This window comes from Pseudophryne corroboree, chromosome 4 (genome assembly GCF_028390025.1).
Source record: "Pseudophryne corroboree isolate aPseCor3 chromosome 4, aPseCor3.hap2, whole genome shotgun sequence".
Classification (NCBI taxonomy): Eukaryota; Metazoa; Chordata; class Amphibia; order Anura; family Myobatrachidae; genus Pseudophryne; species Pseudophryne corroboree.
Genome location: NC_086447.1, coordinates 195141551 through 195153735, shown reverse-complemented (window position 1 = coordinate 195153735; position 12185 = coordinate 195141551). Strand labels below are relative to the sequence as shown.

Below are 12185 nucleotides of genomic sequence, written 5' to 3'. Positions count from 1 at the left end.
CTGGGACAGAGCTACTCCAGCCGGGTGGGGCCTATAAAACTGTGGGGCCAACGGTACGTATCCCCCGCCCCCCCCCCTTAATCCGGCTCTGCTGCTGGAACCCCCCCATTAATCCGTACCCCCTGATGCCCCCTCTCCCTCTGTCTCCACTATTCACCGCTGCTCTGCTAAGCAGAACAGCGAGTACAGGAGCTTTCCAACTGCCCCCCCCCCCCCCCCCCACCGCAGGACACTGCGACCCGCGGGTGGGACAGCGGGACAGACCCCAAAAAATGGGACTGTCCCGTGAAAATCGGGACATTTGGGAGGTATGGGGGTGTGTGAGGGGTATGTCATACAGACAGACGGGCACCGGCTCACTGTGTGCTTGACCCCCCACATCGGCATACTCAGCAGGGTCTCTCTGGTGCGGAGGAGCGTCACTTTCTGACACACTCCACGCTTCTTAGCTGCAGTTTAGTGAGGCACCTGCCGCTATGCAGGTTCCATACTGCCTCTGTTATCTCCAGCCCCGGCAACCCAACCGCTAGCTGCAGCGCTGCCACCCGCAGTGGAGTGCGCCCAGCTCATTCACACACTTTAGCTGGCGGGTAGCGCTGCAGAAATCCGAGCTGCTTGCAGGCTCTGACCCACTCCTCCCTCCAGCCGCAGCGTCTCCTGGGAGCTAACCAGTCACTCCCAGTCTCCCCTTACCACAGTGCCCGGAAGCCGTGAGGTCCGCGCCACGTGCATGCTATGACCACCTCCTCCCTCCAGCCGCAGCATCTCCTGGGGGCTAACCAGTCATTTCCAGTCTCACCTTACCACAGTGCCCGGCAGCTGCGCGAGGTCTGCGGTGTGTGACTGAGGAGGGGGGGGAGGGATGCGGACTGGCAGAGAAAGCAGGACTCCAGCCTGAGAGAGTCAGCCATGCCAAGTCTCCAGCAGCAGCAGATCCCAACAGGTTGGAATGAAACAGCAGCAGCCAGCAGCGACTCCGGTAAGACACATCTGTCTGTCACCACTGTTTTGTCCCTAATACCAATCTCTCCCGTGCCCTGTGTTCTGTCATGTCCCTGGCCTTGCCCTGCCACCCTTATTATGGCCCTTTCACCCTTATCCTGGCCCTGTCACCCTTATGCAGGCCCTGTTACCCCTATCCTGGCCCTGTCACCCCTGTGCTTGCCCTGTGAACCCTATACTGGCCCCGTCACCCCTGTCCTGGTCCTGCCGCCCCTACCCTGGCCCTGTCACCCCTATCCTGTCCCTATCATCTCTGTCCTGTCCCCCCTGTCCTGGCCCCGTCACCCCTGTCCTGGCCCCGTCACCCCTGTCCTGGCCCCGTCACCCCTGTCCTGGCCCCGTCAACCCTGTACTGACCCTGTCACCCCTGTCCTGGCCCTGTTACTGCATACCCTCCAACTACCTTTTATGGCATGTACAGTACCCGCAGCGCCTCCAGACCTCTCCCCAATGCACCACACCTCCGCATCTTCCCCTCCACCACATGCGGCACTCCACCCCTCCCCCACATGCTGTGCCTCCAGACCCCCTACACCACCCGTGGCTCCCACTCCTCCACCCCTTCACCACCCACAGCACCTCCAGGCCCCTTCCACCATTCACCCCCCTTATACGTCTCCCCCTCCACCCGCAGCATCTGCAGACACCCTCCTCCATCAGCGGTCCCCCCCTCACCCACCCCTCCCCCACCAATGGCACCCCTGCACCTGCCCCTCCACCACCTGCAGCACCTCCGGACCTCCTTTCCCATCCGCCGCAACACCCGTACCTGCCCCTACCCTACCCATGGTGCCTGCGGTCCCCTACCCAACCCCCGGCACACCCGTCCCTTCCCATCCCACAGCACCTCCGGAACCCTTCACCCATCCACAACATCCCCACACCTGCCCCTCTCCCACCCGTGGCACCCCTGCCCCTCCCCACCTGTGGTGCCTCCGGACGCCTCCCCCATCTGCATCCCCCACTCCTCTGCCCCTCCCCCACGCGCAGCACCTCCCGAACCTTCCCCATCCGGGCCCCACCCCCACTTCTGCCTCCCCTCCACCCGCAGCATCTACAGACACCATCCGCAGTCCCCCCCGCACCCGCTACATTCTGTACATCGTGCCCTGCAGGTGCTGTTCACGCCGTCGCAAGGGGCTGCGCCTCTTCACCATCGCACGCCCTTTCATTGTGCAATATTTAACCACTAACAAAGGAATGCAGGTAATACTCCATATAATACAAATATTAAACCCAGAAAGGCATGCAAGGGTTAAGGGGGCGTAGCCCCTTGCGACGGTGTGAAGAGCGCCCGTAGGGCGCGATGAAGCACCTAGTTTCATTATAATATGCAATTATTCCAAAATACGGAAAAATCCCATATCCAAAATACTTCTGGTCCCAAGCATTTTGGATAAGGGAGACTCAACCTGTATATATATACACACAGTCTCGGCAGCGCGGCACTCAGCTTTTCAATATGAATGAATGATATGGACCAAAGTCTGCTGATCAACGTTTCAATATATTTACATATTTTGGTCACACACAGCGCACGCAGTGATAGCCATGGCACGCACTTTTGGTTTGCCATGCGACCCAGAGCATGATCAAAATTAGGTAACGTTTGCTTTATAACTTAATTTTGATCAGGGAATAATTTCTATCTATCTATCTATCTATCTATCTATCTATCTATCTATCTATCTATCTATCTATCTATCGGGGTGGAAGGGGCACCAACATATCTCTTGCCTCCGGGCGTCTGGGATGAACTTACGCCACTGGATGCATACTGCCACGTATTTCTTTCACCCATGCAGGCTCTTGGTGTGCCGGCAGCGCCACCACATTACAACTGTGTCCCTAAAATGCCTTCCTCCGGGGAGGAACTCCCTGCCTCAGACATGCCTTACACGTGTACAGCACACACTCACAGACACACTGGGACTTATAAGGGGACAGACTCACAGCAAAATCTGTCAGAGGGACACAGTATAGGAGCAGCCAGTTCATAACCGCAGCGCCAGTATGTAATGTCTGTGAACACAGAATGCCCACAGACAACAGCGCTTTTACACAGTAATTCACAGTAGTAATGCACCACCAAACGCTTTGTGCCCCCCTTATTTTCACCCTGTACTTGTTGCAAGAAGTGGAGGAAAGGACCAGCGATGTCCCTGCAGCCTGAAGAGAGAGAACATGGCACTGAGCAGTGTGCTGGCTGCCTGAGGAAGAAGCTCCGCCCCCGCAAATGGCGCGTTTTTCACTCAGCAAGGTCTGTTAATATTTATACTGGCGGGGGTAGGGCTGTGCCAGCAGCATCTTATGCCCCCTTTGCGCCAGTTTAAGGTAATATTTTGCTGGCCAGGGCACTTCCCCCCCCCCCCCCCCCGCGCCCTGCAGTGCTCTGTGTGTGTGGGCAGCAATGGCAAGCCGTACCTCAGCAATCACTTTAGTTGCTAGAAGATCTATCTTCTCATACTCACCTGTCTTCAGACTTCTGGCTCTGCGAGGGGGGTGACGGCGTGCTGTGGGAGTGAGCATCTAGGCACAGTTAGCTTTCAGTTCTCTTCAGGAGCTAATGGTGTCCTGTCAGCCAGAAGCAGAGCCATGAAACTCTTCAGGAAGTTGGTTCTGATTCTGCCCCCTCAGTCCCACGAAGCAGGGAGTCTGTTGCCAGCAGTTCTCCCTGAAAATAAAAAAACCTAACATAAGTCTTTTTCAGAGAAACTCAGTAGAGCTCCTCAGAGTGCATCCAGTCTCCTGGGCACATTTCTAAAACTGAAGTCTGGAGGAGGGGCATAGAGGGAGGAGCCAGTTCACACCCATTGAAAAGTCTTGAGTGCCCATGGCTCCTGCGGAACCGTCTATACCCCATGGTCAATAAGTGGACCCCAGCATCCTCTAGGAAGTGAGAAACGTGTAGAGAAGTGAGGAAGTGAAGTTGCACATGGCAACCAATCAGCTGCTCTGTATAATTTTATAGTATGCAAATTATAAATGTTAGTTCAATGCCAATTGGTTGCCATGGGTAACTTCACCAATCTTTTCACTTCTTAGTACATCTCCCCCTTCATTATAATGTATTTTTGTCAAATTAAAATGATCGACTTAATGTCATATCGCTTTACAAACATAATAGAGAGAGGGAAACAGCCAATGTGTATGAATATTTTTCCCCTAAGATTGTTGAAAAACTTGGAAAAACAGGGACATGTCCAGGAATAGAGGGCCAGTGCCAAGGACTGTTCCTGAAAATGTTTTTCTGCTGGCTGGCCTGGCACTGCTGGGAGTGGGGTGAGCGCCAGCCGGCTGCTGCCAGATGGAATAGGAGAGACGTGTCCACTCAGCCTGTAATATGAGCGTCACCCGCAGCAGCTGTGCCGCACTGCAGACGCCTATTCCCGTATATATACCATTACTGCCACCGGGTAGTGGCCAGCCCGGCGGCCTCACAGCGCACGCCACAGCTGATCCGGCACACGTGACGTAGCTCCAACCACCGGTTTAGAACTACAACTCCCGTCATGCCACCAGCGAGCTCCTGATTGGTCCGTTGCGGGGGACGTCATATGTTTTGGTTCTGGGCAGTCACATGCTCAATGCTCTTTGTTTTCAGGCAGAGAGATGAAATTTGCTGCTGCTGCTGCTCCCATCATCATCCTCATCATCAGAGAGAAGTTACCTCCTCAGCCAGCCAGTGTGTGCTGTTGTGCCTGTGGCCCCTGTAGCTGCCCATGCTGCCCACTCAGGTGAGTCCCAACACATTATAGGGTCTGTACACTTTGTTTAATCCCTTTTATCAGTTGATGTCAGTACTGTTTACAGACTGACAGATCTCTCTCTATACATGTCCAATTACAGCCTAATACAGTCTGTGTGTGCAGTCACTTCCACTTATTCTGCCACAACTATCACCAGTCATTACTAAAACAAAGACAACAAGTATCAGCTTTATTACTTGCCCCAAATTAGTGTACACATTGTTGTTATTATTATTATTTATTTGTTAGGCGCCACTGCTGATAAACACTAGAATTACAGGGGAGATGTATAGTTAATTGGCGCAAATCCATAGGAAAGGGTTAATACAGATAATTTGGGCATTTATACATGCATACATTTTCATGAGTAACCAGCTTTTTAATATCATCATTATTATTACTATTTGTATTCCTATTATTTATTATTAGCTGTTAATTCTATAAAACTAATTAGTTTATTAGTGTGAAAGTAACTTTTTGTGCAAACCTTTGCTTCCTATCTCTGCCCCTGCTGTATACACTTAGTGTGTACAGGGGACTATGTGCTCTCACCTTGTCTTTATCTCGGGCTAATATATGGGGAAGACCTAAGCAAAGAGTGAGCAGGTGGCAGTGGAGTGTATGGGACGATCAGCAGCACAATAGATCCTCTCCCTTAGGTTACAAACCGTTTCCTAAAAGGAAGTTCTGTTTGTATCTGTGCTCTGTCCAGCGCTCACCTGTCCCTTCTCTACACAAACACAACAGAGAACAGCTGCTCGCAGGGGGCAGAGCTATCCCCAGTCCAATCACATGGGCCGGCTTACAGTGTTTATTTACCCAGGCCCTGCTCTTGCTTCATCACAGGGTAGGGAAAGGTTTCGCAACTTAGGTTATTTATTCTTAAACAGCCTAAGGCACCTTGGTAAACTGCATCATATTTATGGGTTTTGTCAAGTCCAGAAACGGCAGCCTAATGTGCAATCTGTCCTTTATATTAAATATGCAGTTCCCCTGGGGACATAATCATGACTTGCACCGTTGAGCAACTTGGACCACTTGCCTTTTGTGCCTTCAGGATCAGACACCTGTAGCAGCGGTAATATTAAGCAGAGAGTGCTGGGGGAAGGAGCTACAACTTCAGCTGTTTTCAGCTTTGAAAATAAGAACTTCTATGGCCACTACAATTCAGGTTACGTTTTGTGGTTACAGTGTCAGATTATTGCACAAGGCTTACATAAGACACATGCAGAAAAATACATTACTTTACAGTAGCAGTAATAAATGCACAGGATGTATATCTGTCCTCCTCTGGAACAACCTACAAATAACATTTTATTGCGCTGATTATATTTTAGTGACATGACTATTGCCCTAACAATCAGTGTATCAGTGTATCTCATTCTGTGGAGTCAGCAACTGTAGGCTGCAGGACTTTAAGCAAACATAGAAGCAAGTTTGATTGGTATGGGGGGGGGGGGGGATTTGAGAGTCATAAAGCCAGTCACTCATCTGTAGATTACAGTATGTGACTATGTCACCAGCATCCATGTGATAAGCTGGCTGGGGTCAATATGCCCCTGTGCTAAGGCTCCTCTGATCCGTCTCTCCTGCTACACCTGGGAGCCCATTAACATAGTAAGGTTGTAAAGATGATAAGTTGCATTAGTATTATTAAGAAAGTGGTATACTGTATGTTGATATCTTGTTTTCTCATTAAATGCCTAAAATGTTCTTATTATTTCATAAAGCCGCTTGGGTTAACAGTTCATAAGCAAACGTCATGTAGTTCTGGAGCGTGTAACAGGGCTGCACCCTTTGCTTTGTTGGCACTACACCGTTACACATCTTATCCTGGCCCCGTTTCCATTCTGCATTGTTTATATCAGCGCTGATGTCCTTTGTTGCCTGCCAAAGTTTTCCCAAGAGGAAACTGATCTGGCTGCTCTCAGCACGGCAGTGTGCGTGGCTTGCAGTGCACAGTGAGGCAAGGCAGGTCACAGTCACCCTGAACGTGTCACCTCTTACATGGTTACACTTCTCACCGGTAACTAATGGGAGGCATGTGTTTTCTGAGAGTAAATAGGCTCTTTGCATGTTAATTTATGACTTAGACTGAGTATTCTGTAAGTAGGACTGCAGGCCTATGCAGGATGGGCTGGGTAGACTAGAGGTAAATATGAGTGCCCTTCCTTGTACCCGTCTTTTGTATTGCAATACTTTACCTACTGCTTATAACACATCATCCTAAAGAACCTGCTGCATTCCTGTATTTCGGTCAGTGTGATGGTGGTTAAGTCCGCAGCTAAGGAAGTGCTGCAAGTGGGCGAAGGGTTAGCAGGAAGTAGAGTTAAATAAGGTGTATACAGTAAAACAAAATAGAAACATTGCTTTGTGTCAGATTTAAGTTGATAGTAAGGAGACAAAAATGAAAAACAAGTTGTTTTTTGTTTACTGTGTGTCACCTTGGTTCACTGTCTGATTTACCTTTTAGCATAGTGTTTTGTGCCACATTTGAATAATCCGTTGAAAGAGACACAGATACAGGACGTATAACTCCTGCTTTCCATACAGTGTCAGAGTTTGGCTTCCCGCACAGGATTGGTTAGATCATTCTGTTGCTGAGAAGGTTATTTTAGTACCTCAGAGCTTCAATCACCCTTTCTTCCAGTTTTGGGCAGGCAGCCAGCACGGTTAGGCCTCAGGCTGTTGAGACGGATATATGTCCTTGCATAAGCTCTCTGTTACCCATGTGGCTTTTTGCTCTTTATAAAGCTATTTTTCTCCTGTAAGGCTCATATAATTGACATTAGAGGAAGGGACAGTTTACTTTCAGCCTCCTTTCACCAAAAAAGAAACAGGCCTCAGACCCGCCTAATCGCTGTGTGGATAATTTTATGTACAGTTACCCCAGGATCTTTCTCATCACTGCTGCAAGAACCCTCACACCCCCCACCCCCCCCCCCGCTTCTGTACGCCTAGTAAAACTATACAAGTGTCTCTTCTAATAAGCACTGATTTACATGAAAGTCTACTTATACACCATCCCTGGAAGTTTATGTACAATACTGTGTAATACCACCTGACAGTTCGCTCTGCAAAAGTTTTGTTCGTTAATCATGTAAGAAAAATGTGTTATATGTTTGTGTCCATGGCAATGTATGTATTTACAGAACTTCCTGTCAGTGGTCATTCTGGTACACAGTGCAGTCAATGCCTTGTTTTCTGCATACAGAATCCCAGAGCAATGCTTGCTAAGAATCGGACACATAGTGGGGAATTCAAATGTTTGAAAAGTCAGTTGTATGTCTGTTTTTACCTATCTAATAGATGGGAAAAAACAGACGCCCAACTGACTTTTCAAACATTTGAATTTCCCCCATATATGGAGAGTTCAGTTGAAGTGAAGTCCATTTTTGCCCATTTTGTACGAACACTGCCATGATACAGTGGAAACATATTTTATAAAATAGTATAAATGAAACCTGGTACTATGTTTATTGAAGCTGAAACACAAAGTCAATGGTTAATTAATTACAGTTCTTCGACTTTGAGATCCAGTTTCTCAAAATTGACTGTCATGTTTATTTTAACTCTGAACCCTCCACATCACTGACAGGTCCAAGCATGCATAGGACTGGCCTGTGCGCTCACCTTCTTTGCTGCTATTTTATAATCCACCTAGGTGTGCTGACTTTTTGCAAATGCCCCTAAAAGATGTTGGATGGAAAGCTCCCCCCCCACACACACACTGTACAATACCACATATTGTAGTGGGGAGCGGGTCCAATTATGACTCCCTTCTCTGTGAATCGCAATTCGATTCCCTATTGTCACTCTGGGGAAGCTGGTGAATCTGAGAGGCTGGACTTCTTTCCCCAAAATTCAGGCAACTTCTGTCCATTCCGGTATAGTAGCCATGTATGACACCCACACATGTAATAAAGATGGTCACAATTTTCCCTCACTCTCTTGGGTAAATTATGTAATTAATGAGGCTAACCGAAGAAGTATTATAGGAGAAAAATGAAAAATTACTGTAGTATTTGTATTGTCTGCACCCTGCACCTATTCAGGTTTGTCCACCAAACACAGAATTGTTTGTGAAAAGACCATGCTCTTGGCAGAGCCCCTTGTGCACATGTGGGAGGGCAGATTTTGCTGTTCAGAAATCACTTTTTCTGTATAGTGAAGTCTTCAGAGGAAAGTTAACATTTTGTAGACACATTGCAAGTAATATCTATCGACAATCAAGTGTGACAGCTGTTTATTGTTATTTCGGAAATGCGGGCTCTGTATTATGAATTTCCTGAAAAGCTTCTTTGCACAACATATAGCTGAGTAGAACCAGATACCTGAACTGCGTGTGACCTGCAAACAAAGGGCTACAGGGGACGTATCCACTATGAAATCTCTACGTTCCTGCAGATGCTAGTGTGGCGATTCTAATAATTGTTCTTTTTTCTCTTTTCTGTGGTCAAACATGGATAATTTTCCTAGGAGGCACTCGATATCCCGGCTGTCGGGATCCAAGGTGCTCTGCATACCGGCGGCGGGATACCGACCGCCGGGATACCGACAACTATTCTCCCTCTTGGGGTGTCCATGACACCACTGGAGGGAGAATAAATAGCGTGGCATGCGTAGCACGCACTGTGCCCGCAAGGGGCTCTTTTGCACTCACCCTGCTGCCAGGATCCCGGCGTCGGTATGCTGGGCCCCAATTTTCCCATCTGCCATTATGAGGTACAGAAAATCAAGCAGGGTGCTATGTTTAATAGGGGACATTTAGAAAAACTGTTACAGCACAAAACTTTTCATTGCATTTAGTGTTGTCCCACAAGAGGTACCAATAAAGAACAATTACAGATATCTATGCAAATGTATTTAGATACATATGAGAAGTGAAGATGTTTTTAAGGTATAGCTTTTATCATGGTGCGGGATATTTGGCCATACTTGCCTATGTTTCTAATACTCCGGTGAAGAGAAGCAGCTGGGCACTTTGGGGGGTGGGGCTGGATTTCCACGTCATTAGGCTTTGCCCGTGTTAATCTCACAAATCGCATGTCCCCGATGAAGGGGTGGGGCTACAATGACTTTGATTCACATCATTTTAGACCCACCCTCTCCACATAGAGTTGAAATTTCCCTATCCTTCCTACTTCACTAGGAAGTGGTGGAATGTGGGAGGAGTACCCACTCTTCCGGGGGTGCTGGACATATCCGAAAAATTGTGAGTCTCGCAAATTCCGGGAGAATTGGTAAGTATTATTGGGCCTCAGTTATGGTGTGCACTAATTCAGCTATGAAAATATTTTTCGAAATTTTGTTTTTCTTGTCAGATTTGTTTGCTCTAACTTGTAACACTTATTTAACATGCCTGCTGATATGTTATTACAGATATGTTTCTCTTAAGCTGAGTACACATTTTGCTATATATCGGCTGTTTGAGTGAACGCACACTATATCGCAAGTCCGTTGGTGGGTGTGTACCCCTGATATGTCTATAAATTACGTCATTCGCAGATATATTGCGTCGGCTGTGTAGAAATATTTACAGTTATATCGGCGCATCCGGCAGTGTGTATGGGAGATCCGCCAACCAACCGTACACTTGCTGCGAGGGAGTGACGTCATAGTTGAGTTTCCAAATGACTGCCCCAGCTGGGTGCCCTGACCGACATATCGAGCAGCCGATCGGTAAGTGTGTATACTTACCTAGATCGCCTGCTCGGTCGGCGCGGCAGCGGGTCCACCGACGTGTTGGTCAGGTGTGTACCCAGCTTTACTTTGATTATATTTATTAATTAACTTATTACTGAGATTAAGGTGGGAATGTAATTGCCTGCAGTAATTTTTTGGCTGGTAAAAACGGTACTCTACCACAATTTCTTTATTCAGGCAATCCTATTAGAACCCATTTTTACTTCCCAAAAAATTTCTTGTTTTCGGGCCAAAGCCCATAGACTCTGTGATAAGTTCACGAACCTATGTGTTTTCGCTTTCGTGATCGCAAAAACAGGGTACTTAAGTGATGTCGTCGGATTGCCATCTGTGCTAATTGGATAGCCCCGGAGGATCAATTGTCTGTAAGTGTATTATGGGGCCTTTTTGAAGATTTAGGTCCGGATATAATGAAGTCCGAGTTGGCTGGAGGTGCGGTTCCCGGGCAAACTGTTTTTTTTACAGCGGCAATCATGTACAAGGCAAAACTATGCCTTGTAAATGATTGCCTCTTTAAAAAAACATCCGTCATCAGCCGGGAATCTGCACCTGTAATTGAATCTGCCCCTAAAAGATCCACCCATCACCCTGCATGAGGTACACCTTCTCAGTACTGTTTGCAGACAAGGGGTTTGCAGCGTCGCGTGGTAAATTCTGGAGAGATAGGGAATCATCACATCAAATGTCCAATCTCCGACAGTGTTAGAAGTGGACCACACCACATATTAGGGTTCCAGTCAATATGTCTACATTCAGAATGGATTTTCTCCATATAGTAAATAGACAATACTGTATATATCTTAGTGTAAAATCTGTGTCTTCTATTATATGTAAGTAATTTGTATAAACATGAGTGGAGATCACTGGATATAGCATGATGCTGCACATAGATCTGTAGGATGCTGACTGAAGCCTCTGTGTGTTTTATTTGTGTTAGGATTTGCTACAACCTGCAGACTTCCATCCTCTGTGCCAACTTAGCTCTCTAACAATTCCAGCATTCTGCAGAATTACACATGTCTTGTTTATTAATGCTGGGGGCTATTCTGCAACTCACTGCTGTCCAAAAATGTACATAAGAGGGGGATACACACATTTTACAACTGTGGTTGTGGGCTAAACCAGTGGTGTTCAATATGTGACCCACCAGCTGTTGTGGAACTACACATTCCAGCATGCCCTGCTACAGGTTTGCTTTAGGGAGTGCTAAAACTGTGTCAGGGCACGGTGGGATATGTAGTTCCACAACAGCTGTAGGGCCTCCATGCTGAGCAACCCTGGGATAAAGGTTACGTTTTTTTGCTTGGTTGAACTTGTCACAGTTGTAATGCTGCAGCCCACCGCACATCACGCCCACTGTGGGGAAGGCACTAATCCCACATGAGTTCATATTCATGGTGGTGGAGTCAGTCAGAAGACATTGTAGTCAAGTTTATAGAACACCAATAGTAAATTGTGAAATTGGCCTCCGATATTTAAAAAAAAAACATGTCCATACCAGAGAGGTTTCAGGGAAAACACCCGTCATCAGGCAGGTAGCCTGACATCCATCCCAATGCTATGGACGCTCTCGAGCAGACGGTCCTCAAGGCACATTAACAGTACAGGTTTTAAGGACAGCCATACTTAAGCACAGGTGGTTTAATTAGTACACATGTTATTTTGATTTAACCTCTGTGCTCAAGAATGGTTATCCTTAAAACCTGGAATATTAGTGTCCATTGAGGA

The 12185-nt window shown here is 47.5% G+C and overlaps 1 protein-coding gene across 3 annotated transcripts in view; it reads left to right on the top strand.

Moving 5' to 3' along the window:
* Positions 1–4442: 4442 nt before the first annotated feature.
* KLHL24 (kelch like family member 24) overlaps positions 4443–12185 on the top strand; it is an 82557-nt gene continuing 74814 nt past the window's right edge. The window contains exons 1-2 of one of the 3 annotated variants that reach the window (XM_063915699.1): positions 4443–4739; positions 5740–5922. The gene's annotated coding sequence lies outside the window, so the exon portion shown is untranslated. The remainder of the gene's footprint in view (positions 4740–5739; positions 5923–12185) is intronic. The other 2 variants (XM_063915698.1, XM_063915700.1) reach the window with 2 other exon arrangements.